Source organism: Bos javanicus, chromosome 17 (genome assembly GCF_032452875.1).
Source record: "Bos javanicus breed banteng chromosome 17, ARS-OSU_banteng_1.0, whole genome shotgun sequence".
Lineage (NCBI taxonomy): Eukaryota > Metazoa > Chordata > Mammalia > Artiodactyla > Bovidae > Bos > Bos javanicus.
The window spans coordinates 31269861-31296464 of NC_083884.1; the positions used below are offsets into that span (position 1 = coordinate 31269861).

The following is a 26604-nucleotide window of genomic DNA, read 5'->3' on the forward strand; positions in this document are numbered from 1 at the left end:
ACAGTGTGAACATGGCCTCTGCCAGTGCCTCACTCCCTGGAGAGTATCCCAGCAGGCTTGTGCCCTGCAGGTGGGCACTGTCAGATTAGCAAATGAATCTGTGCCTCAGCTGGTAAAGAACCTACCTGCCAATGCAGGAGATGTGAAAGATACAGGTTCTATCACTGGGTTGGGAAGATCCCTTGGAGCAGGAAACAGCAACCCATTCCAGTATTCTTGCTTGGAAAGTCCCATGGACAGAGGCCTGGTGGGCTCTGTCCATGGGGTCGCAAAGAGTCAGACACAACTGAGCATGCGCACGTGCCGCTGAGCATTTTTCAAACTACTGCCTTTGCACCAAGCCATGGGATGAGTGGGTCTGCTTACAAACCCTTTAAAAGCAGATTCTCAGTTTACTATAACCCTTTGAGTACCACTGGTTTTCAGACCAAGATGTTTTGAGGCCTCATCTCTCACATGCTGGTCTGAAGAGTTGATGTGGAGAGTGAACCCTTTGCTTCTCAGGGAGAGGGTCTGGATTTGTGGGTCTCCTCCTGATTGTGGGATGCTGTGCCAAGCATGGGGATTATGGCAAAACTGCATCTAGGAGTCCCTACCCAGGTCAGCATGGCTTTTTTCTCATTTGATGTAAAGGAGCTGTTCAACTAGTTTTCTGGTATCTTCAGAGAGAACTATTCCATATGTAGCTGTAGATTTGGCATGACTGGGGGAGCAGGTGAATTCAGGGTTTTCCTACATTGTTATCTTGGGCCATATCTCTCTATTTATCCACTATTTAAAAATATCAAATATGGAAAAGTGTTGATAACATTCAGTTGAATGTTGACAATGGATTTAATAACTTTTCCTGTAACTGAACTGTTACCAACACACTTACCATGCCAATACACATTTTCTTAATAAAGTAATGGAATAGTGAAGAGTAAATCAGTGCTTTAGAAGGAACCATGGTAATAAAATTGAAAGATATATAAGATGTTTCATTCATCAGAGGGTTAAAGGTTTTACTTGGTGTGTTCAAACATCTTCTAATCAGAAGGATAAACACTGTGTTTCATATAAAATTGCAAAATGCTATAATTGATATAGCACAAGGGACAAAAATACCTTTTCTATTGAATATGTGTGTGCCCTTGCTTCAGTCATGTCTGACTCTTTGCAACCCTATGGACCTTTGCCTGTCAGACTCCTCTGTTTATGGGATTCTCCAGGCAGGAATAGTGGAGTGGGTTGCCATGTCCTCCTCCAGTGGACTCTTCCTGACCCAGGGATCGAACCCGCATCTCTTTTGTCTCCTGCACTGGCAGGCGGTTTCCTTACCAGTAGTACTACCTGGGAAGCCCTTTCTATGATTGAGAGAGATCCAAATATAATAATCTTAATTATTTCATTTATGAGTGGTATTTAAGTAATATTGTCAGGATGGTGAAAAACATTGAAATATTTTTATATAATGAACAGCAGTCAAGGGAATTTTTATCATAGTAATGAAGTTTTATTGGTGGCATATGAAATGTTTGTATGAACATTTCATTTCAAGCAATGAAATAGTCATAGAGTAAATGTGTCAGAATTATACATGATGGCAGTAAAAGGTTATTAATACATAAAACATTTGAAGGTAATTCACATAAAAAATGTCCAACGTAATCTAATCTCATTGCTTATACCAGAGGCATAGCACAAGGTATACTTGCTTACTATGTATGTTTTCAGTCAGTTGAGTACACTAGTACTAGATCATTTAGGAATTCATTGCCTTATACTTTGACACCTCTTGATCTCTGAAACCTAAGTGAAAGATTAAACAAATTAATGAATATCATTTCAAGTTATATTAAAATATGACTAACCATTTGATTAATATTATACAGCAGTCTCATTCTGTGCATGGTAGATGGCTGTCCAAAGTAAATTGTTTAAAATTTTAAAAATTTGAGAGGAGGAGATCAAGGTGGCAGGGTAAGAAGGTACTGAGCTCACCTACCCCTACAAACACATAAAAAATAAATCAACACGTGGAGCACACCAGAAACAAACTGGAGACTGGTGGGAAGTCTTCCGCAATCAAGGCTGTGAAGAAAGATCCACACTGAGTTGGGTAGGAAGGGAAGAGAGGTGATGAGATTGTGATACATTCCCCAAGGAGGGTCCACAGAAGAAGAAGGGAATATGATGGCTTGGATAGCCTCCCTGAAGAGTGATGTGTTCAGAGCACATACTGGGCACCCCAGCCCTGGGATCTGACACTGAGAAGAAGAATCTTTCAACTGGATTTAAAACCAGTGGGACTTAAAGACTGCTGTAAGAAACTGAAAAACTCACAAAGAGTACACATGCTTGCTTGCTCCTTGGTGTAAAGTGGAGGAACTGGATTGAAACTGCTTAGGGCTCTGTCTGATTCTCTGTGACTGTCTCAGCGTGTTTGTCCAGAGCTCACCATGCATCTGATCTTATCCCCTGCAACTCTGGTGCAGCTCCCCACTAGGGGGAAAAACACAATAAGAAGTAAGAATTTATAGAAAAGGAAAAATCCTACTTGTAAAATCAAACATAAAATAATAGCTGTTTTTCAACCACTTAAAAAATAAGCTAGTAAGAACATTAAAAGACAGAAGTTGTAGAATCACCTATGACCACAATAAACAGTTAATATTGTAAAGTAATTAACTTCCAATTAAAATAAATTAATTAAAAAAGAGAGATAACATATGAAAATGTATAGGATGGCATAAAAAATGCAAAATGCGGGGTAGGGGAGTAAATAATTTTAGAAGTCTTAGCCATACTATCAGAGAAATAAATGAAAGGGAATCCAAATTGGAAAAGAAGAAATAAAACTGTCACTGTTTGAAGATGACATGTTACAACATGTAGAAAATCCTAAAGTTACTACCAGAAAATTATTGGAGCTCATCAATGAGTTTGGCAAGGTTGCAGGATACAAAATTAATACCCAGAAATCTCTTGTATTCCTATACACTAACAATGGAAGATCAGAAAGAGAGTAAGGAAACAGTTCAGTTTACCATTGACTGCATCAAAAATAATGAAATACCTAGGAATATACCTACCTAAGGAGACAAAAGTCCTGTACTCAGAAAACTGTAAGACACTAATGAAAGAAATAAAAGATGACACAAATAGTTGAAAAAATATACCACGTTCTTGGGTTGGAAGAATCAGTATTATGAAAGTGACTGTACTACCTAAGGCAACCTAAAGATTCAGTGCAATCCCTATCAAATTACCAAGTGCATTTTTCACAGAATTAGAACAAAAAGTTTACATTTTGTATGGAAATGGAAAAGACTTCACATAGCAGAAACAATCTTGATAAAGAAGAATGGATCAGGAGGAATCAGACTCCCTGACTCCAGACATCAGATGATTACAGTCATCAAACAGTATGGTAATGGCACACAGAAATACAGATCAATGGAACAGGATGGAAAGTTCAGAGATAAACCCAAGCACCTATGGCCACCTAAGCTATGACAAAGGAGGCAAGAATGTACAATGGAGAAAAGACAGTCCCTTCAGTAAGTGGTGTTGGGAAAACTGGACAGCTATTGTAAAAGAATGAAATCACTTCTTTTATATATATATATATATATATATATATATATATATATATGTAATATCATAGATGAAAAATAAACTCAAAAAGACCTAAATGTAAGGCCAGACACTATAAAAGTCTTAAAGGATAACATAGGCAGAATACCCTTTGACATAAGTTGCAGCAAGATCCTCTTTGACTCAGGTCCTAAAGTAATGGAAGTAAAAACAAAAATAAACAAATGGAACCTAATTAAAATGAAAAGCTTTGGTGCAACAATGGAAACCATAAAGAAGACAAAAAGACAGTGCTCAGAAAGGCAGAAAATAATTGCAAATGAAGCAACTGACAAAGGCTTTATCTCCAAAATATACAAAGAGCGCATGTAGTTCAATATCAGAAAAACAAACAACTCAATCAAAAACTGGACAGAAGACCTAAATAGACTTTTCTCCAAGAAGACATATACATGACCCACAAAACATGAAGAGATGTTCAACATCGCTCATTATTAGAGAAATGAAAATCAAAACTATGATGAATTATCACCTCACACCAGTCAGAATGGCCATTATCAAAAAATCTACAAACAAAATGGTGGAGAGGATGTAAAGAAAAAGAAACCCTCTTGCATTGTTGGTGGAAATGTAAATAGATAGAACCACTATTGAGAAACTATGGAGGTTCCTTAAGAAGCTAGTGATAAAACTACATATGACCCAGCAATTCCACTATTGGGCATATATACTGAGAAAACCATAATTCAAAAAGGTACATGTACCCCAAAATTCATAGCAGTACTATTTACATAGTAAGGACATGAAAGCAACCTAAATGTCCATCAACAGATGAATGAATAAAGAAGCTGTGATACATATACACAATGGAATATTACTCAGCCATAAAAAGGGATGCATTTGATCAGTTCTAATGAGGTGGATGAATCGAGCCTATTATACAGAGTGAATTAAGTCAGAAAGAGAAAACCAAACATCGTTATTAACACATCTATGTGTTAATCTATGTGTGGAATCTAGAAGGATGGTACTGATTAACCTATTTTCAGGCTAGGAATAGAGACACAGACATAGAGAATTGACTTGTGGACTCAGAGGAGATGGAGAGGGTTGGATGAACTGAGAGAATACCATTGACATATATGCATTACCATGTGTAAAATAGTATGTGGAGAAATGTCTGTTTAGTTCTTTGGCCCATTTTTTGATTGAGTCGTTTATTTTTCTGGTATTGAGCTGCATGAGCTGTGTGTATATTTTTGAGCTTAATTCTTTGTCAGTTCCTATATTTGCTATTATTCATTTGCTCCTACTCTGAAGGCTGTCTTTTCGCATTGCTTATAGTTTCCTCCATTGTGCAAGCCTTTTAAGTTTAATTAGGTCCCATTTGTTTATTTTTGCTTTTATTTCTATTACTCTGAAGGTGGGTCATAGAGGATCTTGCTGTGATCTATGTCAGAAAGTGTTCTGCCTATGTTTTCCTCTTGGAGTTTTATAGTTTCTGGTCTTACATTTAGATCTTTAATCCATTTTCAGTTTCTTTTTGTGTATGATGTTAGAAAGTATTCTAGTTTCATTCTTTTACATGTGGTTGACCAGTTTTCCCAGCACCACTTGTTAAAGAGGTTGTCTTTTCTCCATTGTATATTTTTGTCTCCTTTGTCAAAGATAAGGTGTCCCTAGGTGTGTGGATTTATCTCTGGGCTTTCTATTTTTTTCCATTGATCTATATTTCTGTCTTTGTGCCAATACCATACTGTCTTGATAACTGTAGCTTTGTATTACAGTCTGAAGTCAGGCAGGTTGATTCCTCCAGTTCCATTCTTCTTTCTCAAGATTGCTTTGCCAATTTGAGGTTTTTTGTATTTCTGCACAAATTGTGAAATTATTTGTTCTGTTTCTGTGAAAAATACTGTTGGTAGCTTGATAGGAATTGCATTGAATCTATAGATTGCTTTGGGTAGTATACTAATTTTCACTATATTGATTCTTGTGATCCATGAGCATGTTATATTTCTCCATCTATTTGTGTCATCTTTGATTACTTTCATCAGTGTTTTGTAGTTTTCTATATGTAGGTCTTTTGTTTTTAAACAGACATTTCTCCAAAGAAGATGTACATATGGCTAACAAACACATGAAAAAAATGCTCAACATCACTCATTATCAGAGAAATGCAAATCAAAACCACAGTGAGGTACCACCTCACACCAATCAGAATGGCTGCTATCAAAAAGTCTACAAACAATAAATGCTGGAGAGGATGCAGAGAAAAGGGAACCCTTTTACACTGTTGGTGGGAATGCAAACTAGTATAGCCACTATGGAAAACAGTGTGGAGATTCCTTAAAAAACTGAAAATAGAACTGTCATATGACCCAGCAATCCCACTGCTGGGCATACACACTGAGGAAACCAGAATTGAAAGAGACACATGTACCCCAATGTTCATCACAGCACTGTTTATGATAGCTAGGACATGGAAGCAACCTAGATGTTCATTGGCAGATGAATGGATAAGAAAGCTGTGGTATATACACACAACGGAATATTATTCAGCTATTAAAAAGAACACATTTGAATCAGTTTTAATGAGGTGGATGAAACTGGAGTCTATTATATAGAGTGAAGTAAGTCAGAAAGAAAAACACCAATACAGTACATTAGCACATATATATGGAATTTAGAAAGATGGTAATGACAACCCTATATGTGAGACAACAAAAGAGACACAGATATAAAGAACAGACTTTTGAACTCTGTGGGAGAAGGCAAGGATGGGATGATTTGAGAAAATAGCATCAAAATATGTATATTACCATATTGAAATAGATCACCAGTCCAAGTTGAATGCATGAAACAGGGCATTCAAAGCCGGAGCACTGGGACAACCCAGAGGGATGGGATAGGGAGGGAGGTGGGGGGGGTTCAGGATGGGGGACACATGTACACATGTGGCTGATTCATGTCAAAGTATGTCAAAAACCACCACAATATTGTAAAGTAATTAGCCTCCAATTAAAATAAATAAATTAAAAAAAATAAAAACATGTTTCTATTGAAGGTAAAAAAAAAAAAAATGTATGTGGAAAGCCACTGTATAGCACAAGGAGCTCAGCTTGGTGCTCTGTCATGACCTAGAGAAATGGGAAAGGGGTGGTGGTGTGGGAAGGAGGCTCAAGAGGAAAGGGGTATATGTGTACTTATAGCTGATTCACATTGTTGTACAGAGGAGACTAACATAACATTATAAAGGAATTATCCTCCAATTAAAAATAAAGTCAACTGGAAGAAGTATTTAAAAAATGAGAACTGTATATAGGTGATACCTATGACTAATTTCAAATTGGCAAACAATTACATTTAATTTCAGGATGGTAAAGGAAATGCCAAAGGTGAACATTGACATATTGGGAATCAGTGAGCTAAAATGGACTGGAATGGGCAACTTTAACTCAGATGACCATTATATCTACTACTGTGGGCAAGAACCCCTTAGAAGAAATGGAGCAGCCATCATAGTCAAAAAAAGAGTCCAAAATGCAGTACTTGGATGCAATCTCAAAAATGACAGACTGAACTCTGTTTGTTTCCAAAGCAAACCATTCAATATCACAGTAATGCAAGTCTGTGCCTCAACCAGTAATGCTGAAGAAGCTGAAATTTAATGGTTCTATGAACACCTACAAGACCTTCTAGAACTTACAGCCAAAAAGATGTCCTTTTCATCATAGGGGACTGGAATGCAAAAGTAGGAAGTTAAGAAATTCCTGGAGTAACAGACAAATTTGGCCTTGGAGTACAAAATTAAGGAGGGCAAAGGCTAACAGTTTTGCCAAGGGAATGTACTGGTCATACCCAACACCCTCTTCCATGTGTCCCTCTACACATGGACGTCACCAGATGGTCAATACCAAAATCAGATGGATTATATTCTTTGCTACAAAAGATGGAGAAGCTCTATACAGTCAGCAAAAACAAGACCAGGAGTGGTTTGTGGCTCAGATCATGAACTCCTTATTGCCAAATTCAGACTTAAATTGAAGAAAGTAGGGAAAACCAGTAGACCATTCAGGTATGACCTAAATCAAATCACTTATGATTATACAGTGAAAGTGACAAATAGATCCAAGGGATTATATCTGATAGACAAAGTGCCTGAAGAACTGTGGACAGAAGTTCGTAACAGTATATAGGATGTAGTGATCAAGACCATCCTCAAGAAAAAGAAATGCAAAAAGGCAAAATGGTTGTCTGAGGAGGCCTTACAAATAGCTGAGAAAAGAAGACAAGCGAAAGGCAAAGGAGAAAAGGAAAGATATACCCATTTAAATGCAGAATTCCAAAGAATAGCAAGGAAAGATAAGAAAGCCTTCTTCAGTGATCAGTGCAAAGAAATAGAGGGAAACAATAGAATGGTAAAGACTAGAGATCTCTTCAAGAAAATTCAAAATACCAAGGGCACATTTCATGCAAAGATGGCCTCAATAAAGGACAGAAATGGTATGGACCTAACAGAAGCAGAAGATATTAAGAGGATGCGGCAAGAGTACACAGAAGAACTGTACAAAAAAGATCTTCATGACCCAGATGACCATGATGGTGTGATCAGTGGACTAGAGACAAATATCCTGGAATGTGAAGTCAAGTGGGCCTTAAGAAGCATCACTACGAACAAAGCTAGTGGAGGTGCTGGAATTCCAGTTGAGCTAATTCGAATCCTAAAAGATGATGCTGTGAAAGTGCTGCACTCAGTATGCCAGCAAATTTGGAAAGCTCAGCAGTGGACACAAGACTGGAAAAGTTCAGTTTTCATTTTAATTCTAATGAAAGGCAATGCCAAACGATTTTCAAACTATTACACAATAGCACTCATCTCACATGCTAGCAAAGTAATGCTCTAAATTCTTCAAGTCAGGCTTCAACAGTATGTGAGCTGAGAACTTCCATATGTTCAAGCTAGATTTAGAAAAGGCAGAGGAACCAGAGATCAAATTGCCAAAATCTATTGAATCATTGAAAAAGCAAGAGAGTTCCAGAAAAACATCTACTTCTGCTTTATTGACTATGTCAAAGCCTTTGACAACAAACTGAAAAATTCGTAAAGATATGGCAATACCAGACCACCTGTCCTGCCTCCTGAAAAATCTGTGTGAAGGCCAAGAAGCAACAGTTAGCACTGGACATGGAACAACAGATTGTTTCCAAATCAGGAAAGAAGTATATCAAGACTGTATATTGTCACCCTGATTATTTAACTTATATGGAGAGCACATCATGCTAAGTGCTGGGCTGGTTGAAGCACATACTGTAATCATGACTGCTGGGAGATATATCAATAAGCTTAGATATGCAAATTACAGCACCCTTATGGCAGAAAGTGAAGAAGAACTAAAGAGCCTCTTGATGAAAGTGAAAGAGGAGAGTGAAAAAGTTGGCTTAAAAGTCAACATTCAGAAAACTAAGATGATGGCATCTGGTCCCATCATTTCATGGCAAATAGATGGGGAAACAGTGGGAACAGTGAGAGACTTATTTTTTGGGGGGCTCCAAAATCACTGCAGATGGTGACTGCAGCCATGAAATTAAAAGACACTTGCTGCTTGGAAGAGAAACTATGACCAACCTAGACAGCATATTAAAAAACAGAGACATTACATTGTCAACAAAGGTCCATCTAGTCAAAGCTATGGTTTTTCCAGTAGTCATGTATGGATGTGAGAATTGGACTGTAAAGAAAGCTGAGCACTAAAGATTTTATGCCTTTTAACTGTGGTGTTGGAGAAGACTCTTGAGAGTCTCGGTCTACAATGAGGTGCAACCAGTCCATCCTAAAGGAGATCAGTGCTGAATATTCATTGGAAGGACTGATGCTGAAGCTGAAACTCCAATACTTTGGCTACCTGATGCAAAGAACTGACTCATTGTAAAAGACCCTGATTTTGGGAATGATTGAAGGCAGAGGAAAAGGGGATAACAGAGGATGAGATGGTTGGATGGCATCACTGACTCAATAGACATAAGTTTGAGCAAGCTCCAGAACTTGGTGATGAACAGGGAAACTTGAGATGCTGCATTCCAAGGGGTTACAAAGAGTCAGACATGACTGGGCAACTGAACTGAACTGAAAGGATGCATTAATAAATATTTCTAATAACAGCTGGCACACAAATAAGTTTTAAAATTGTTTAGGAAAAAAAAATGTAGTGGAAAAGCTTATTTAGGTAGAAATTTAAAGGAGATATTTGAACAAAGTAAATCCAAAGGGTCTATACTAAAACAGTAATATATAAAATCATAATCTGAAAGAATGTTGAAGAGACTTTGTGTAACTGAGTGAAAAAGAAAAAAAAAAAAGAGTATTCCATTTTATTCCAGAAGCAAAGTAATGTATTTGGGCTGGAGACGGAATGAGTTGTCAGTTTGCATTTTGGTAAAATCTTTGTTATATATGTATGCCTAAGATACATATTTTGATGCTATTTCAGTGATCATTCTCATTAACAATATCAGTCCAGTTAAAAGGGACTTAAGTGCTTGTGAGGTTTAAATCTTGACAAGTCTGATATTGAAAATAGTAGAATATTAGTTATGTTTCCCCCTCTGGGAGCCATGGACAGAGGAGCCTGGTGGGCTACTATCCATGGGGGTCACAAGAGTCAGACACGACTTAGCAACTTAACCACCGCCACCTCTGGCAGCCATGAGAGTGTGCCTCAAAGTCCACCTGCAAATATATGATTGACAGAGACTCCAGGTTCCCTGCTCTGAAGTCTATCAAGGCATTTTCACAGAAGCCATGCTTTCCATGCCCTGCTGCCGCTGTACAGCACAGGCGGGACTCTAAGGTAGGTCTGCTCCTGGCAGACTCAGGGCTTCGCTGATAGGTGTCTGGGGCTCAGGCTCCCTGAACGCCTGGCTGAGGCTTCCTTGAACTGCAGGACAGTCCACGATGCTTCCAGAAGACTTTTATTTCGTCTCTCCTTCCCTTGGAGCCAGGCTTGTATCAGGTGTTGGTGTCTCTCCCCGCCTCTCCTGGCTCCCTCCCCATTTCCTCACACAGACATTTTCCTTAATAAAACCCTTGTATGTTTAATCCCATCTTGGATCTGTTTTTAGGCAGGCCTGGTCTAATATTTCTCCTTATTTCACTGAGATTACATGTTAAACATATCTCACAAAGGTCTAACCCAAATAGGATTTGTGAGTATTTTTAATTTCTTTGACCTTTAAAGTAATTATTCCAGGTGGTAGTTTTAAGCCTTTGTTCATTCTCTAAAGGAATCTAATTACATCTCTAGGATGGCAAATATCACTCATGATTATATGTTTTGGCTCAGCATAGTAGATTCTATCTTTACGTCCTTTTTTTTTTTTTTCAAAGTAGGGGCAGTGAATTTTGGGGGTAACTACTAAAGCCATTATCAGCATTCATTACATATACTGAGGTTTATATAGTTTTAAGTTACATTGATGGTATTAGGAGGTTTTTAGGATGATTGCTCTGAAGTGGAAGTTTGGGTTATAAGATGTCATTATTTTTCTCAAAGCAGTACAGGTTAGAATTGCATCTGATGGTATTCCAGGAGTCATCAGTGTGAATTTAGGTAGAAACAAAAGCTTGAATGAGTTAGATGTATTTACAAATATGATTTGAAAAACTCAGCAGTGGCCACAGGACTGGAAAAGGTCAGTTTTTGTTCCAATCCTAAAGAAAGGCCATGCCAAAGAATGCACAAACTACCACACAATTGCACTCATCTCACACACTAGTAAAGTAATGCTCAAAATTCTCCAAGCCAGGCTTCAACAGTACGTGAACGGTGAACTTCCACATGTTCAAGCTGGATTTATAAAAGGCAGAGAAACCAGAGATCAAATTGCCAACATCTGCAGGATCATCGAAAAAGCAAGAGAGTTCCAAAAAAAGATCTACTTTTGCATTATTGACTATGCCAACTCCTTTGACTGTGTGGATCACAATAAACTGTGGAAAATTCTGAAAGAGATGGGAATACCAGACCACCTGACCTGTCTCCTGAGAAATCTGTATGCAGGTCAAGAAGCAACAGTAATAACTGGACATGGAACAATAGACTGGTTCCAAATAGGGAAAGGAGTACGTCAAGGCTGTATTTTGTCACCATGATTATTTAACTTATATGCAGTGTACATCATGAGAAACGCTGGGCTGGAAGAAGCACAAGCTGGAATCAAGACTGCCAGGAGAAACATCAATAACCTCAGATATGCAGATGATACCACCCTTATGGCAGAAAGCAAAGAAGAACTATAGAGCCTCTTGATGAAAGTGAAGGAGGAGAGTGAAAAAGTTAGCTTAAAACTCAACATTCAGAAAACTAAGATCATGGCATCTGGTCCCATCACTCCATGGCAAATAGATGGGGAAACAATGGGAACAGTGGCTGACTTTATTTTGGGGGGCTCCAAAATCACTGCAGATGGTGACTGCAGCCATGAAATTAAAAGATGTTTGCTCCTTGGAAGAAAAGCTGTGAGAAAACTAAACAGCTTGTTAAAAAGCAGACATTACTTTGCCAACAAAGGTCCATCTAGTCAAAGCTATGGTTTTTCCAGTAGTCATGTATGGATGTGAGAGGTGAACTATAAAAAAGCTGAGTGCCAAAGAACTGATGCTTTTGAACTATGGTGTTGGAGAAGACTCTTAAGAGTCCCTTGGACTGCAAGGAGATGCAACCAGTCCATCCTAAAGGAGATCAGTCCTGAATATTCATTGGAAGGACTGATGCTGAAGCTGAAACTCTAATACTTTGGCCACCTGATGTGAAGAACTGACTCATTTGAAAAGATCCTGATGCTGGGAATGATTGAAGGCAGGAGGAGAAGGGGATGACAGAGGATTGAATGGTTGGATGGCATCACTGACTCAATGGACATGAATTTGAGTAAACTCCAGGTGATGACAGACAGGGAAGCCTGGTGTGTAGCAGTCCTTGGGGTTGCAGAGTCAGACATGTCTGAGTGACTAAACTGAACTAAACAAATATGATAGCTCAGTTGGTAAAGAATCTGGCTGCAATGCAGGAAACCCTGGTTCGATTCCTGGGTCGGGAAGATCCGCTGGAGAAGGGATAGGCTACCCACTCCAGTATTCTTGGGCTTCCCTTGTGGCTCAGCAGGTAGAGAATCTGCCTGCAATAAGGGAGACCTGGATTCTATCTCTGAGTTGGGAATATCCCTGGAGAAAGGAAAGGCAACCTACTCCAGTATCTGGCCTGGAAAATTCCGTGGACTGTATAATCCATGGGGTCACAAAGAGTTGGACATGACTGAGTGACTTTCACTCTACCCACTCACTCTGCTCTGCAAATAAAAATACTTTCTCTTCAATTGGAAAGTTAAAACAATGATCACTTTATTATTCTGTCTGGAGTTCTCAGGAGAATTTTGAATACATTTTAAGACCAAATGCTCTCTTTTAGTAATTTTTTTCTCATGGTTGATACTTATTAAACTTTTTCAGTGTCAATGTAATATTCTTATTCCTCCTTTCTTCTCAGATTAGTATATATGTTAGAAATTCAGTGATGAATTTAAGTGAGTTGGTAAATGTGTATTTGAGGACAAAAGTTAGGAAAATTTTTAGAGATTCATTAGGTTTAAGAAAGAGAATGGCCATTGATCAGAAATAATTCATGAAGTCAGTTTCAATTCTGTAGTTATCTAAAGTCAACTCCAAAATCTATTGTCAAGAATAGACAATAGCAAAATCAAATGTCTACCATATGGTGTAGAAGAGGAAATGGCTTTAGCTATTAATCATTGAACACTTCTTAAACAATGAGAGACAGTTAAAGGGAGTGAGACTGTTTCAGATCCACATGTGAACAACATAGTTATGTTAAGCTGGAGTAATTCTTATTTACTGAGTATTCTTTAATATTAAAACCATTGATTTTTTTATGAGCAGACTCTTTACTGGTTTTTTAAAGTTATGCACAATACAGAATATAGATTTTGATTATGAAAACTTACATGATTCTGTTTTCAATGGATGGTATCCATGTTCTGTTGCTCTTCATGCTTCTTAATGTCTAGGTTAACGTTACTGATGTTGAAAGGTTGCTGCTGAACCATGAAAGACGCTTGGTTTCTTGGCTTCCAGAGGAGAAGAATTCAATCCGGGTGCAGAGATGAGGCTTGATCGCTCAGAGCTTTTGTGTAATAAAGTTTTATTAAAGTATAAAAGAGATAGAGAACGCTTCTGATATAGACATCAGAAGGAGGTAGAAAGAGTACCCCCCTGCTAGTGTTAGCAATGGAGTTATATACTTTTTAATTAGTTATAGTGAATCAAAAGAATGGCTGGAGGTTGTAAAGACCTTACTAGACCCACTCCCATAATTTACATTTTAAGATAACAGGATTAGCCAGATTTTTTCCAGAAACTGCCCTCAAGCAGGATATATTATTGTTATATAATCCTAAGGAATGTAGAGGGAAAAAAAAAAAAACATTTGTCCTTTCCTCCTCCTTGAGAATTCCAGACCCCTCTCTCCTTGGGGACCCCCGGACTTCTTATCAACCTGCTTAGGAATAGCCTCTCTCAATTAATGCAAGTGCAGAATCAATCCCTGCAATTGCATACCTCCTTAAATTTTGAACCCTGGGTGCCATGCTTCCTTCACAAGTTCCAGCCCTGTTGTTATCCTCTCTCTTATGATACTATTTGGCAGGATTAACTTCCTGAAAGATATGTTACCCTCTAACAATACATCTTAGTTCCTTGACTTGATAGACACCTTTTCCAGTAATCTTTCTTTTCATTCACTTGTTTTTAGGGTCATACTTTAGACCTTGTTACTATCAAAGATTACACCACTTCCAAAACATAGATATCAAGCATCCCATTTTTTTTATCAACTCTACTAACTTCACAGTGCTTGCTCTAGTATCCTCATGGGATGAATTCTCATGCCTAATTGAGAAATTGAATGTTATTGTCCACATCATATTCTTTTTCATGTGCTCATTTTCCCATTTTCCATGCTTAGAGTCAGTTACTGAAATCATCACCTTACATGCATCTACATTTCTCCATCATCTAAATTTACCAGGTTAAATCCAAGCCTTCTGCTCCAAACCTATAACCAACAGGTGGGTATACTGGAAAAAAAAAAGAAACCAACCAACAAACAGAAAACTCACTGACTGGTGTCAGTTTTCACAGTTTAAGCTTTTCTTCAGCTCTGTCCTGTTATTCTACTACACTTCCCTAGTCAACTTTTCTCCTATTTTTCAACATTTATTTTACAGTTTCTCCTTGTCAGACCTACAACATCTATTTCTTATTCTTCAGTCTCAGATAATAAAGCAGTCAAAACACAAACCTCATCTTAATATATTACCCTCAATTTATCAATTTCCCTGTATTTGTGTTCATATTCTCAACCTTCTATTATGATGATGAACAGCTTCAAAATCTGTATAAGACTATTCCTTTTGTTGAATCCCCATGTGCTTACTTAAGGATTTTGCTTCTGAATTACCTTCTCCATGTCCTGGGTCATCAATTTTTCCTTTTTACCGAATCAATCTACTAGTATAACTAATATGTCATATTAATCATTCTGATCTTAAAAATTTAAGAAAGCTATCCCCTTGACTTTATATCTGCATCTATATCCAGCTGTTTTATATTTCTTTCCTTCCCTTTAGAACAAAACTCCTTGAAAAGTTTTGTACTTTTAGGGAGAGAATGAGTGTTCTATAATAGGGATTAATTATAGGAATTATGGCAGGGAGGAGCTAGGAACAAGACTACAAAAGGGGAGTTGGAGGATCAAAGAAAAGTTTCTGATCACTCTTCTGAGACACTGGTGTGGGTGAACAAGCTAGAGGCTTCTGGAAAGCCAGACAGGTCTAACTGCCAGAGTGGGGCCATGAAGCAGAGCTAGAGAAGTCCAGGGGAGGCTCTTGCCTCTGGACCTGGTGGTAGGTCTGGGGTTGCTGTTGGTTAGCAGGGCTTGCAATGAGAAGAATTACATTTCAAAGCCCCCTTGCTATGTGAGGTTAACGTATTAACGGATGTGGTATCTCAAGAAGAATTACCTGTGGAACAAGATGAGAGCAGTGCTTCATTCTGTCTGCAAGTTTCTTTGTTGTCCAGCTCTAATCCAGAACCATAGAGAGAATGGGTTTTTATAAAACACTGTTCCAAACTACTCAAGTCAGCACAGTACAGAAGCACCACAGCACTCATTGCATCAACTCTTCCTGCTTTTCATTCTTGTTTTAATGCATTCGTATCTACATTTTATTCCCATCACGTCATTTATTAAGTTCTTATTAAGTTTACATGTAAACTCTTGTCATAAAATTCAATGATAATTTCTTAAACATTGTGTTCATTAACTTTTCAGCTCCAGTGTTCTTGTCTGGAGAATCCCAGGGACGGGGGAGCCTTGTGGGCTGCCATCTATGGGGTTGCACAGAGTCAGACATGACTGAAGTGACTTAGCAGCAGCAGCAGCAGCCTTCTCCATCTTCACACCAGCCTCAGCACATTGACTACTTCTCATACTTTGAATCAATTTGATTTCCTCCTTTGCCTCTGCTTTTAAGGCCTCCTGGGATTACGTTAGGCCCTCCTAAATAATCCAGGATAAAATCTCTATTTTAAGATCAACTGATTAATAATCCTAATTACATTTCAAAGCCCCCTTGCTATGTGAGGTTAACATATTAACGGGTATGGTATCTCATCATTTTTAGTCCTGGGGATTAGGATTGAAATGTTCATAGAGCCATAATTCTGCCTACCCATTTTTTCATAGGTAGTAAGGGACAGACCAGGGACATATACCCAAATCTGTTTTATTTTTTGACTTTTGTTCTGTTTCCTTCTTAAACTCACCTTAACTTTTACCTGAGCTGTATAAGCACAAACCAGTAATATCTGAGGATGCTGGTGAGATGGTAGAGTGTAATGTCTAAACCACACACTCTAAAGCAGTCCTGCTGCTGCTGCTGCTGCTGCTAAGTCGCTTCAGTCGTGTCTGACTCTGTGCAAACCCATAGACAGCAGCCCACCAGGCTCCCCGTCCCTGGGATTCTCCAGGCAAGAACACAGTCCTAGCTGCAGTCAAATCCTCAGTCCTCTAATTTGTAGAATGGATATGATATCAATATTTACCTCTAGAGTTGTCAGAATTAAGTGGCTTAGTATATGTAAAAGACTGAGAACATTGCCTGGCATATAGCAAACATCATAGAAGTGACTTTAAATAAATAAATGAACATGAGGTGTGAGAGAGAAAAAGACAGAGGACAGCAGTTGAGAAGTGATTTTCCCCATCCTATTACACTGTGAGAATTTATACCTTGTGTAAAAAGTGAAGTGTTAGTGATTATAACACTGCTTTACTTTTCAGTTGATACTGTAAGAAGTTTTCTTCACCAAGTTTCAACCTATTTTGAGAGTAAGGAATATGATTTCTATGCATTATATTCTCACTAATCTAATTGGGGGAGTTGAATTGTATTCAGGAAATTATATAATGGGGACTTCATGAATTTTTTTTTATGTCTATTTCCAAACAGGTTATTTGGTGGGAAAATAATTGTAAAAACATGTTTTTCTATTAAAGTTTTGTTTTAAGAAGGATATGGAGAGTTTTATTTACTGAAGCAACTGCTCTGAGAGCAAAATCACCACATAGTTATTAAATGGTTAAAATGATCTCTGTGATTGAAGGACCCTTGCTATGACATAGCAACAGATATCCTCCATGGTTGACTCCGATGTATAATATGAAGGGATTTACAAGACTTGCATCTGCCCTAAAATGCCATGTACAGCTATGGAAGCTGCTCTTAATGTCTAGAAGATACTCTTGTTAATATTCATGATATTCGGGAGGGAGTCTTCGTCAGTGAAATAACACCTGGTAATTAGATGATTCAGAGAAAAAGAAGAGCTGTTTCTTTTCTTGCACCGATGCTTAGGAAAAGAATTTTCTCAGTGAAATTATATATTTGTCTACTGGATTATTTATAGTATAAACATATTGGTAAAATCTTAAATAATAGTAGAATAAAAATAGATGGCATGTCTCTAATTTGCTAGAGAATGAAAGAATGGAAACAATATATAGATCAGCAGATGAGACGGAAGAAAAGAAAGAAGAAAAAGGAAGTAAAAGGGAAGAAAGCAGAAGTAAGAACTAATGTATCAGTTATAACAATAAATATGAGTTGAGCTCAATTATAAGACAAAAGATTCACAAAGTCACAAAGCAAATTCTACTACATACTGTTCAAAAAATTATTGTTCAATCGCTAAGTTGTATCCCACTCTTTGCACCCCATGGACTGCAGCACGTCAGACTTCCCTGTCCTGCATCAGCTCCTGGAGTTTGCTCAAATTCATGTCCATTGAGTCAATGATGCCATCCAAGCATCTCATCCTCTGTCACCTCCTTCTCCTCCTACCCTCCGTCTTTCCCAGCATCAGGGTCTTTTTCAGACTCAGCTTTATACACAGCTTAAAAATAAAATGATGGGAAAATATGTAAGGCAAGTGAAATTAAACAAGGAGAAATGGGAATTAAACATTTGTCTTTAAATTGTTTCTTTAATTTCCACTCTTTCTTTATAGTCTTTTGTCCAAAGAGACGTCAGAATGTGCTTTCACAACTATAGATGGATTTTCATTCACCATGGATTCTCACTACACGTATTCATTTTTCTAGTTTGAAAGGTTATATAATCTTACATCATCATTGCTTTTCCTACCACTTAGAGATAAGGTTCTTACTACTGTCTCTTTTCTACCCGTGGCTCCTACCATTCTGCCCTCCTGGTTGCTCCTCAGGCATATGAAGGTCATGATTACATTTTCCTTTTTATCCTTTTGAACTTTGATCTCCTGTTCAACCTATTTGTCTTGAAACTTTTTCTTTTGATTCTGGGATTCCATTTCTTCCAGTTTAAACCTTTTTTTTTTTTTTTGGTCACCCTTCTAAAACTTCTTCTGATCCATTGGGTATGCCTGTAGTGGGCCAAATGCAGATGATGTTGGAAGCATTAATTTGATAGAGTAGGATTGGTGAGGAAAGGCACAAAAAAGTTTTGAGGAGCTATTTTAACATTGTGAATGCTCTGTCCCATTTATATTGGTTTAGCTGAAATTAGAGTAGAAATAATACAGTATCAAGTGAATGCCAGAAGTCATGAGAAACCATTGATGCCCCACTAAATTTCTATTCCAGAGATGTTCATGTTGGATAAAATATGATCCAGGAAATATGTCTTATGCTTTTATGATATTCTCTTCCAAATCGGTGTTCCATGTGCCAGGCAAGCTCTCCTGTCCTCCTAACTCAAGAAAAGCTATCTTCACGATCATCACTACTATAGTTCAACCCAAGATATTGTAATCTGGATGATGAGGAAATACATCAACATGAACTCAAATAGGCAGTAATCTAAAATTGTAGGCTTTGAGGACTTAGCAGCAAGGAGTGAATGATATAAAGATTTTATTCACTGTGGCAAGGTTGATAGAGGAGGCAATTTTAAAATATTTTTTATTATGGAATCTTGTTGATCTAAGGTTGATCTTTTAAGTTTCTTTTGTTTTAGGTTCCCAAAACTAAGGGTATTATGGCTTGTGACTAGTCTATGGAAATAAACTTGAGTATGGAATTAGAAAACGGGAACCTCCACGTTAGCAGTAATAGATGCTCAGGGGTAAATGAGATTGATTTTGTTTGCATATAGCACTTGTTAATATTGTTTTTCATAAAGAAAAGATGGTAACATATTTTAAAAGATGAAATATCATGCTCTGAAAAGATGATTGCATTTTGGAAGTCCGTTCGATAGACTATCATAACGTCACCATCAGCAATTGTATTCTAAACAAAGCAGAGTTGTTATCTCTGAAAATGCTTCTCCTGCAGCATTTTGCTAACCTCTGTGAGAGCAGAGCAGCCATCTCTAACGAAGTCTCCACTCATTCCAGCAATAATGGTGTGTTCTTTGGCTTCTTAGACTGGAGTTGTTTCTGTATCAGATTACTGCTTTGCAAATGAGCAGCAGTTTTTTTCTGCTGTGGTCTTGTGGTCTAATATTAATACATTTTCACAATGAAAACCATGGGGATTAGATAATTTTTCTAGGTTTGTATCCCATGGGATATCTAACCTACAATGCTTGTTTTAATTAAATTACCACGTTTTCCATATGAGTAAGTGCCTGAATAATGAAGACTTATGGGACTAAATTTTAATGCACCATACATTAATATGAGCAATGGGGGGAAACATATGATTTTACTTTAAGTAAAATCTTTCAGTAGCAAATGTTTCACCTCTTCTCTCTTTTTTTTCCCCAAAGCAAATGAAAGTTTCAGCACTGCAGAACACCAACCAGTGGAGCCTTCTGCAGTGGTGTTCAGTGAATGGGAAAGAGCATCTTTGAGATTTTCTTTTGGCCTTTGGAATATGAAAGGAGATTCTGGGTATGGGCCAGCGTTTTTGGGGTAATGAAACTGGCTGACTCCTTTTCCTACTGGAGTAGGATAACTTGCCTTTTTTTTTTTTCCCTCCCCACATGTCAGGTATATTTTGCATCAGCCATGTAGACCTATCAACCCATCAATATGAATAGTCATGGGATATCTAATAGGAAAATTGGGTACAACCACTTTAAATTTCAACAAAGATAAATTTGTACAATCTTTTTCTCTTTTCTAGTATCATCATGATAACCTCAAAGTCAAAAACAATTAGGCAAAAAGGGAAAAATATATCTTGATTTTTACATCAGAAACATTCCCTGAGCTGCAGTTATTAGGCTAAAAATAAATCCCCTGTAGTAAATTCTGCGCATACTTTTGCCAGAAGTTATTACATTTAGTTACATCTGAGATCAGTTAGGTGTTTTATTTTCTATTTCACTGTTAAATAATAATTCTACTATAAAAGTATGTATATTTATTACCTTAAGTAAAGGTGAAAGTGAAGTCGCTCAGTTGTGTCGAACTCTTTGCAACCCCATGTACTATAGCCTACCAGGCTCCTCTGTCCATGGGATTTTCCAGGCAATAGTACTGGAGTGGATTGCCATTTCCTTCTCCAGGGGATCTTCCCGACCCAGGGATCAAACCCAGGTCTCCCACATTGTAGGCAGATGCTTAACCATCTGAGCCACTAGGGAAGTCCCTCAACCCGAGTTTAATTGAGCAGAACATGAGAAGGAATGTAATATATTGACAAAGTATTGTTTTTGTAGGCCACACTTAAAAAAAAATTCGATATGTATCATCTTCAGAGTCTAACACAGTGGTGATTGTTTTGTGTTTGTTTGTTTTCTACTTTGGGCTTCTCTGAGAAAAAGTCAGGAAAAATTTTGGGGCATTGTTTTAGTAACTTAGGGATATAGCATAGATTTTGGTGTTCAAATTCTGGTACTTCCTAACTCTATAGTTTGGGCATCAGTTCCTTCATCTACATAATGGGATTATCAGTACTTACCTCACAGGATTTTTCTGATTAAATGAAATAGTACTTTTGAAAGATTCAGTAAGTATCATGTAATAAATGCTCAGTAAATGTGAGGCCCCCTTTCTTCCCTCTCTCCCTCTGGAAACTTCTACCATGTGTGAATGAGAGAGAAAAAAAAAAAAAAGACATTTCTTTTCTGGTTTTCTCTCCTTTTAAAAAGCCATAAAGTATTTAAGGAAAATACTACAGTAGATTTTGAGATGGATAAAACACATGCATTTGGTTTATTAACTTTCTAGTTAAGAGATTTATTCCCTAACTCGTTTAAATATTTTGAGAAACATACTGTTACATTTAAACATGAAATCTGTCTCCCTTACACTTCATGAAGCTTTTCCAGTTTCCTGTCTTCAAGTTAGGAAATGATGAGGTTGAAAGCATTCTGGCCTTAAGACACCGACATTTCTGAGCCAACCACAAGAGTTCATTCAGCTTCTCATAAATGCCTTCAAATGCAAAACATTTGGGCCATAGACTGAGTCAAGGGACATGATACCAGCCTCCTTTGTGTGCCATTTGTCAGACCTTGATTTGTTGAGTACCAGGTTTCAAAGCTTGACTTTTCTTCTCAGACACTGCATACCATTCAGGGTATCTCATTCCCTGATGTTTGCAGTCCTTTCTGCCCATGATTCACTTCATAGTCTGCCCAGCTTCATATTGTCATAGTTATTTTGCCTGCAGTTTTTTCCTTCCTTTAAGATTTTTTTTTTTTTTTTAGAGTTGTAGGACGGGTATATAAGGTCTGACTCATTTAAGGGAGCTTCAATTTATATTTTTGACAAATATTTGCCCTAAATAATATGGGTAGAGTACCATTATCTTAGTGTATTTCTTGTTGATAATAGCCTCAGTCTTGACCTCTCAGTATAAATAAATAGGATCTCATAGTTTGTAACCATGGAGAAAGCAAGAGTTTACAAACATTTATACACAGTTTTAAAGCTTCCCTGGAGGAAAATGGATGCAACTGAAGGGAAGATAAATTATCTTTAAAGATGTTTCTCAGATTGGATTGTTCTTAATAAATAACTCCATTCTACACATTTTCTTTCTTGGAGCCAAGTTCTGCCTTTGGTTTGTTGGCTTGATCTGTTTGCTCACAGAGGGAGGTCCACATGGGAAAGCGTGTGGTTGTCTCAACTTTAAAGAATTTAAGAAAAGGAAAAACATGCGTTGCTGAGAAGGTTTATTCATTTTGGTCAATGAGTATTTATTGAGTGTCTACTATGTGATCTTCACTGGCAGCTTGTTAGAAAGATACATGGAAAGCTAGTCAGTGACATAGGACAGCAGATATCAGAGTACCAAAGGACTACATACTACTATAGAACAGCGGTTCTCAACTGGGATGATTTTGCCCTCCAGAGGCATTTGGCCTTGTCTGAAGACGTTCTTGACTGTCACAACTCTTTGCTGCTGACATTTCAGGGGGCAGCCTTTGTAGAATGTGTCATAGCATACTGCAGTACACAGCCCAGACCCCACAACGAAGAATCATCTGGTCCAGTAATGCAGAAGTTGAAGAACCTTGCTTCAGAAATGTCACAGCAAGAGAGAGTATCCATCAGGTGGAAAAAAAAACCTCCGGTTTGCAAAATTCTCAGGATACAATAATATAACCTTTAAAATACTCTTTCTTCTTTTTTGAAGAAGCTACCATATAGGTGTTGATTAATACCCTTGTTTTTGAGTAAATGAAGTGCCTTCTAGTTGTGAGTTGGGCACCAGAGTGGTATTTCTTATGTGCTCCTGAGTGTCAGTTTTTCTGGAAAATGCTCCTTGAATTTTGGCTTATAGTTTTTTCCTCCCTTGAGCTCAGATAGAGATTCAATAGACTTGGTGAGGTAATCAATATCCACGATGCACAAAATTTTGTCTTTTCCCAAGTTTTCCTTTACTCTTTCCAAAACTGTCATGTAAATAACCTCCTGGAAGATGTCCCCACCAAGCCATCATACCCGCCAAGACACATATCACCAGAGGACAGAGTTAAGGGCAGAGCTGGGATCCTTGCCACTTGCTCTGGTGCTTTGTAATCAGGAAGAGAATAAAATGGGTGAGAGGGACAGGGGAGTGGGATGTGGAGGGTGAGGGGAGAGGTAGAGAAGGAAGGGAGGGAAAGAGAAGAGAGGGGAAGGAAGGTAGGCAAAGGGATGGCGTTTTGGACATCGTTCATGTGTTTTAATGCCCACATCTTTTGGATGTGGCTGTGGTGCCCCTCAGCTTTCTTTCCTTTCCTCTTCAGAGTAAACTTCCCTAGACTTCCTGGAGGTTTAGGGGGCCTTCCACATTCTCCTACACAGTCTCTGCATATATCTCAGTGAGCATTTATATTAAAATTGTCTCTTTAGGTGTTCATCTTCCCAAATAATGTGAAAACAACTTGAGGTCAAGTGCTGCCTAAGTTCCCAAATGCTAGGATAGTGCCTGCCTAGACACAAACACCTACGATATTTTGGAAGGACTGATGTTCAAGCTGAAACTCCAATCCTCTGGCCACCTGATGCGAAGAGCTGACTCATTTGAAAAGACCTTGATGCTGGGAAAGATTGAAGGCGGGAGAAGGGGACAACAGAGGATGAGATGGTTGGATGGCATCACCAACAAAATGGACATGAGTTTGGGTAAACTCCGGGAGTTGGTGATGGACAGGGAGGCCTGGTGTACAGCGGTCCATGGGATCACAAAGAGTCGGACATGACTGAGCAACTGAACTGAATTGAACTGATCCCCACACTAGTGCTTAACTTCAAACAAGGAGACCACTTATGCGTTTTTCATTTTCTGGGTTTGCTAGGGCTCCAATTCTGCCTCCAATTTGAATTTTCTTGGTGAAAGATACAGGGAGGTTTGCTGTGTTTTCTTTCATTTCTTTTACCTGATACAATCACTGTGCAGGGTTTATTTTTGCTCCATCTCGCAATCTCTCATTCTAAGTCTTTTTTCATAAGGATTGTCTTGATTCCCTGGTGGCTCAGTGGATAAAGCATCTGCCTGCAATGCAGGAGACCCAGGTTCAATCCCTGGGTTGGGAAGATCCCCTGGAGAAGGAAATGGCAACCCACTCCAGTATTCTTGCCTGGAGAATCCCATGGACAGAGGAGCCTGGCGGGCTACAGTCCACGGGGTTGCAAAGAGTTGGACACGACTGAGTGACTTCACTTTCTTTCCTTCTTTCTATTCCTATTGGTTGTATATTTTATCTCCTCATTGAATTGCTGGCTTCAGGATAACAGAGACTATGCCATATCTTTGTTTTGGTTGCTTGTGGGGTTTTTTTTTTGGCTGTATTGCGTGGCATGCTGGATCCTAGTTCCCCAACAGGGATCAAACCTGCACACCCCGTAGTAGTGGAAGTACAGAATTTTAGCTGCTGGACCACCAGGAAAGTCCCATATCTTTGGTTTTCATATCCCAAAGTACTTCATTTCCACTGAGGTGCATGAGAATACCTGGAGTTGCAGTATGCAAAACATCTCTTTACTTTCATTGTCTCACATGCTGAGTGATGGGTTTTGCTAGGAAGATATCCTTTGTCATTAATACAGGAAATATTTTCTTGCTTTTGTTTTTGGCTTCTCATGGCTATAAAGTGTTAGGTTAATTAAATTTGACTTTATTTCATAAAGAATCTATTTTTTACAAATGACCTACACTATAGTGTTAAGGAGTAACTCTGGTATAAATCCTCACATAACACCTAAGTAAATATAATAAGAAAGATAAGAGCAGCTAGTATTCAACTGTTGTCTCCTAATGCAGAGTGCCACGAAACTGATAGTTTTTTTCATTATTCTGTGTAGAAAGGCAGAGAAAATTAAAATGGAGAGGATTGGAGATAAAATAGAAGTTTAAGTGGGAAGGGAAAGAATAACGTTTTAATGGGACAGAACAATTGGTTAAAATTCATGATAAAAGTTAGATATAAGGAACCTAGTGAGAGATGCAGTAAGTTAGAATGGAGATTAAGGGGTAGAAAGCATAGGTCCTCATCATGAGTTTGTGCAAGGAATCGTAGATTTCTGTTTACTTTAACTTTTGTAACAGAAAGACAAGTATATTCAAAATAGATATCATATTAAAGGACAGTTGTCTCAAGTTTTTAGTCTTATTGCTACTCTGATGGAGAAATGATTTTATGGAGAGAAAGGAATACCGTTTGCCATTTTTCATTCTCACCTCTGTAATGAGAGTTGAGAATTTGTTTAGGCAAGATTGACTTTTCTCAGATACAGTGGGAAATCCTAAGTGTGGGATTTACAAATCTGTTGCTCATGTTCTCATTTTATGATAAGCTTAGGTATCAATAAGTAAACTTAGAGATGACTAACCTTTTTCTTTTTTCTCCCCGCCTCTCCTCTCCCTGTCTCTTATTTTCTTCCTTTCTCCATTTGTGTTTGTGTATGTATGTATGTGTGTGTGTGTGTGTGTGTGTGTATGTATGTATATATATATATATATATATATATAATTTATCAGTTATCATATCTTGGCAATTAGAATAAGCATAAATCATCTGATTTTAAATAAAATTTTAAAGGCATGCAGATTGTTTTCAAGCTTTGCTCTTGCAATATACATTAGCAGACACGTTGTCTTTCCCATTGCAGAACTGTAAACTGTAAACTACATGCAACATACTTATACAGTTTATGATGAGCAGCTGACAAGATGGATTAAATCAGAAGGCAAACTGCTCTGCTGGAATTGAGTAGAGTCACTGCTGTTGAAATGCCGAGCGCAGTGTGTGCATTATCCCCTCTTCTCTCACTGCCTAATTGAGAGAGGCGTTAATGCGGTGAAGAGTGCTGAAAGCAAAATGCCAGCTTTGTCAAACAGGAAACAGATACATTCAATTATTATTATTTTTTTTGGGTTTTACTACCATCTATGATAAAGCAGAACAAATGTGGTTGCTGCTTCGCCTGTACTGAAGTTATAAACAAAAGAGCAAGAGGGATATGTGGCATGAATTCAGCTGTTGATAGCACACCGCCCCCACCCCCCACCCCCCAAACACAAGGAAACTCAAGATCCTGGTTATTTATATGATAAGTTTAGATGATAAGCCTTACTTGATAAGTGTACGAATTGAATCAAAATATTCAGTATATTTTTGGTTTTATGCATCGACTGATACTTTCTGAAAGATGAGTAATATTGATCCTCACATTTCACTATTGCCTTTAGGATTAGTAGAGGGAATTGTTCTCATGGTGTCAAACTGCTTTGGATGAAGCTCTCTCTAAAAGACTAAATTGCAATTATGGAATAGGGTGTAGTGTTAGCATGAAAGAAGATTGGATAGGCCAAAGTATCATCATTAAATACGATGCACGAAACATACTGGCTCATGTTAATTAGTCTTTCACTGAAAAGCAAGGCGCTCCAAGTGACTGTGGGAAAATGACTTGGTGATTTGCTACTGCTGGTCAGTCTCACAAAAGGAGAATTGTCTATTCTGAAAAAA

General features: G+C 38.0%; 1 long non-coding RNA gene and 1 other non-coding gene across 2 annotated transcripts in view; both read left to right on the forward strand.

Moving 5' to 3' along the window:
• LOC133228633 (uncharacterized) overlaps positions 1 to 26604 on the forward strand; it is a 751016-nt gene that overhangs the window by 232545 nt on the left and 491867 nt on the right. The gene's annotated exons all lie outside the window — the stretch shown is intronic.
• Positions 24098 to 24169, forward strand: TRNAC-GCA (transfer RNA cysteine (anticodon GCA)). Its single transcript has one exon. It is a non-coding gene; the product is annotated as a tRNA-Cys (tRNA).